The sequence below is a fragment of the Triticum aestivum genome, chromosome 1B, assembly GCF_018294505.1.
Source record: "Triticum aestivum cultivar Chinese Spring chromosome 1B, IWGSC CS RefSeq v2.1, whole genome shotgun sequence".
In the NCBI taxonomy this organism is placed as follows: domain Eukaryota; kingdom Viridiplantae; phylum Streptophyta; class Magnoliopsida; order Poales; family Poaceae; genus Triticum; species Triticum aestivum.
Window position 1 is genome coordinate 374,768,118 of NC_057795.1, and position 5,280 is coordinate 374,773,397.

A 5,280-nucleotide genomic window follows, 5' to 3' on the forward strand; every position below is an offset into this window, starting at 1 on the left:
AGAGCATGATAGGGCTCCAAGTATTAAGCCGTTTAGACAAGGGGCAAGGAATTTATGAGGTTTACCCATACAACGGTGTTTGGATAATTGATCAAGAACAGTTAGCATTGCGCTCCCAATGTTCTTGATGATGATCGGAGTACCACACACATGCTTCGGGATAGTGTTGACATGGTCATCAGGGAAACTCAGACTTCGGATACACAAAGGATCCATCGGAACAACTTATAAAATAAGTCATACAATTTCAGCTAGGAAAAGATGAGGATGGGGCCCACGGGCTCAGCAACAATTCATCGAGGGGGCAAGGATGGTATTTCTCATCATGAATTCGGTTGATATCCTAGAAAAGTTTGGAATGATGATGATGATCACGAGACATTTATCGAGAGGTTTCATGAAGATGTAATCGATTAACGACGACATTAAGCAAAAGAAATGATGAAGTGTAAGGTTAATTGAACCACGAGTACGACACAAACTCGAAAGCAACCTTGTGTTCATGGCAAAATGGTATGACGAGGAAGATCGACATAAGCTTAGCTCGTCGTCGAAAATTGTGCTCCAGAAAGGACCTGGTAGCATAGTTAAAATTTAGCATGATAATGATATATTCTATCAGGCTAGAAATGACTTGAAGGATTATTAAACTCGTAAGCAACGAAAATTACTTAGAGTTATTGATTTGGAGTGCATAATTGATTCACTTATCGGTGTCCTAGAGTGAATAACAGCTCAGAACCCAAGGGAAATTGGAATCGACGAGAAGCAATACTCGATGAAGATTCATAGGAAGCAACACAGTTTCTTTGATATCCTCGAGATACTGGAGGGTAATACTCGAAGGAAGATCAAAACAGAGTTTGCGGAGATGTGTTTATCGGTAGAAGACAAGTGCTTTAACTTGTCTGAGAAATGGAATCAAGGAGAAAATATTGTCGGAACCATGATTGCCAAGGATCAATTCACATATAACAGATGATATTATATCAAGGAAAAAGTTATTATTACAAGAAGCTTCCATAATAGGATCTTCATCGTGTCCATGGGCATGAACACAAAGTTCAAGGTCGACTCCCACTTTTCCAACGCATAACCTTTCATTCACTTCTTGTTTTGAAGAAGGCATTAGTGTTAAAAGTTTTACCTGGTGTAATACCAGATGAGTAAGACCCGTGAATCTTTCGGGTTCACACGGATTTATGGAAGGCATAGGTTCAACCCATAGGGGCATCTTAGGAACATATACCACAATCTTCAAGAGTAAATAACACCAACTCGAAAGCAGAGCATGGTTGACAAAAGCAGAGAATACAATTTACCAAAGGCATTATGTATCGAGGAAATAACTCACAAGAGTTTTGGATGTGAAGGACAATGTCGGATAATTATCCAACAAGGATTTGGCGAACCGCAAGGAATCCGATATGAGTGTCGATGTTCAACCAGAAGAAGAAATAACGCAAAGGCATCAGATTATAGGGACATCTGAATAATTTCAAAGCTTAAATACGAAGGAATTATGATTACCAAATCGGGGGGGGGGGAAGCAGAGGCTCTGATCAAAAGATAAGTAAGTTACAAAAAACATATCTCGACAATCAATCAAGGTTTGATTTGCCGAGAACAAGCTCATGTCTGGAGTGACATCTGAGTCAAAAGGACGGATGCTAGTTTTGACTGGGGATTGCGAGCATCAACATATTGAATCAACGAGCTCAAAATGATAGTGACAAAGGATGCCAATAAGATTACTAAGCTTATGGGATTTAACCATAATGCAAGCGCGCAAGAATTTCAAGAGCAATAAGTTGCTGAGGATTTTCAGAAGATCGAATAGTATTTCGAAGACTTTTGTGAAACACGGGGATGAAGAATCCATGTGAGGAATTATTCGTAGGAGTATTCATGCAGCAAAGAACTTCAAGGCAGTTGCAGGAGGGGTTCTCAGAACAGTGGAGAGTATTTCGAGGCATCTTGTAATAACAAGAGCAACTGGGGATGAATGTATGAGCGACAAGGATATGCAGTTATCCCTAGGGATTCAAAGGTGTTAAGGGACTACAAAAGAAATGAACACAAGTTCTCGGGAGTAGATCGGAGAATATCTTCGAAGTCTTCTAGTGAAGCAGCCAACCATCCTGAATGAAGGGGCTCTCCGGGGAAAGTCGTTATGAGAACCTAATGTAGTTAGTAAATTCATTTAACCCGAATAGAAGAGAGAACAGAGTCCGAGAGTATAGACGAGGAGTAAAAGATCCTAATACCACCCATATGGCGACGTGGGCCCGTAAGACCACACAGCCATGTTAGTAAAGGTTTTTGTACTGACTAGACTCGACTTCGGCCAAGGAGTTGGAAAGGGGCTACCTACAGGTAGTTGGCTCTAATACCAACTGTGACGCCCTCGATTCAATCATACACTAATCATTACACGCAAATGTGTACGATCAAGATCAAGGACTCACGGGAAGATATCACAACACAACTCTAGATACAAATTAAAATAATACAAGCTTTATATTACAAGCCAGGGGCTCGAGGGCTCGAATACATCAGCTTGAATACCAAACGAGTCAGCGGAAGCAACAATATCTGAGTACAGACATAAGTTAAACAAGTTGCCTTAAGAAGGCTAGCACAAAAGCAACATCGATCGAAAAGGCAAGGCCTCCTGCCTGGGAGCCTCCTAACTACTCCTGGTCCTCGGCGTCCGTCACGTGGTAGTAGGCACCCTCGGGGTAGCAGCAGTCGTCAAAGGTGGCATCTGGCTCCTAGACTCCACCATCTGGTTGCAACAACCAGAAAGAAGAAAGAAGGGGGAAAAAGGGGGGAGCAAAGCAACCGTGAGTACTCATCCAAAGTACTCGCAAGCAAGGATCTACACTACATATGCAACATTATCAAAGGAAGGCTGTATATGTGGACTGGGCTGCGGAAATGCCAGAATAGAGAGAAGGTCTAGTCCTATCGAAGACTAGCATCTTCTGGAAACCACCATCTTGCAGCAAACAAGAGGGAGTAGAGTAGCATAAAGTAAAGTGGTAGTAGTGTTATCAACCTCGGCCAGAGATCCTTTCTCGACTCCCTGCGAGAAAGCAATCCCAGAGCCATACTATCCAGTTATCATCACAATCAAATCCTCATCACCATCCAGTTCTCATCACAAGTATCCAGTTCTAGTTGTATCGATTGGGATACAACTCCAAGTGTCCGTTACCGTAGGACATGCTATCGATAGATGTTTTCTTCCCTGCAGGGGTGCACCAACTTACCCACCACGATCGCTTAACTCCGGCCGGACACACTTTCCAGGGTCATGCCCGGCCTCGGCCAAACAATACGCCGCAACCCGACCTAGACTTAACAGAGAGGTCAGCACGCCGGACTAAACCTATGCCCCCAGGGGTCATGGGCCATCTCCCCGGAAACTCCTGCACGTTGCGTACGCGGCCGGTGAGCAGACCTAGCTACCTCCTTCAACAAGGCAGGCGCTTGCGCAGTCCAACCCGGCGCACGCCACTCAGTCGCTGACGTCTATTAAGCTTTGGATGATGTATACGACGCAGAACGCCCATACTATGCCCACGTGATGGTTAGTGCTATCAGGCCAGAGGCCTCTTGGATCAAATATCCAAATCGTAGTGGATTAGGAACCCGCGGTAACAAGCAGAGACTCGCAAAAGATGCGACCCCGTTGCCCCGTCTCGAGGACTTGCGGCAAGGGCTAGGAATGCCCGGCCACGCCTCGTAATTATCTCGCGGGCACCCTCCAGGTTAACCCGACTCCACATCACTCGCAATTAAGCTCGCGCGGGCACCCCTCAGGGTCGACCCGTCTTTCCAAGTAACAGTGGTAAAGTCCAAGTATCCGTGTGTCCAAACATTAAGGGGAAAACCCGAGGAATCACCCCCGGTGAATTCCACTCGATGTAATCATCAAGGTGAACGTAAGAGGAATCACCCCCGAGGTTCACACTTGAGGGGTTGCACGACAGAGTCATATCGGAAGTGGTTAAAGAGGAAATCACCCTCGATGACCACGACCGAATAGCTACACTACAGGGTTAACATTAGAAGTGTTGTAGAGGTCTCACCCTCGGCACTCGATAGTATCCCAGTAGTGTCGAGCAACTAAGGGGAAAATGATGTGCGGTGCCGGGGCCTGGTCTTCGATCCCGTTGATTGGGTCTTCAATGATGAAGCAGGGGCAACAAGGACAAGGTGGGGGTCACTGATGGATCACTAACCAACCTATACTAAGCAGTTTAGGATAAGCCAGTAAGGTAACAATAAGCAGGTTACAAAAGCAGGCTATGCATCAGAATAGGAGCAAACAATAACAATAGCAAAATCTAATGCAAGCATGAGAGAATGGAATGGACGATATCGGGATGATCAAAAGGGGGGGCTTGCCTGGTTGCTCTGGCAAGGAGGGGTCGTCGTCGACGTAGTCGATCACAGGGGCATCAGCAGCGATCTCAAGGTCTATCGGAGAGAAGAGGGGGAAGAAACAGTAAATATAAAGCAAACATAGCATCACAAAGCATAACGTGGCAATATGTTGTGTCGGGTGTGACTTAACATATGGCTACACGATATAGGTGAAGGGGGAAAATCAACCGGGAATGTTTTCCCGGTTCCGGACCTGTGTCAGACAAATGACCGGAGGGGTAATGTTCCATGTTCAGATAGTTAGAGGCATCTCACATGTATGTGGGTAGCGTATTCGGGTTCATCTCGTCGTTCTGAGCAACTTTCATGTATAAAGTTTTTCGATCCGAGCTACGGTTTATTTAACATGATTTTCTAAAGTTTTTATTAATTTCTTGAATTTAATTATTTATCTCAACATTATCCAGAATAGTAAAAGATGACATCAACATGACATCATGCTGACATCAGCAGTCAACTGTGCAGTTGGCTGGGTCAACTACATGTGGGCCCCGCATGTCATACACTATTTAGTTTAATTAGGGTTTAGCTAATTAAATACGGTTTAATTCAATTAACTAATTAACTAGAATAATTTAAACAGGATTAAATAACTTAATTAATTTACTAATTGATAATTTTATTAATTATATTTTCTATTTTAAATTTCCGTTCTAGGGGTGGGGACCCTACGTTAGTGGCCCAGGGCGGCTTATTGGGCACGGGTTAATGGGGCGGGTGTGGGCGCCCGTGCCCGTGACCACCAGGGGCGATGGCCACGGCTGCGGGCCGAAGCCACACGGCGAGGTGGCTGGCCAGGGCGACGCAGCCAGAGCCGCACGGCGA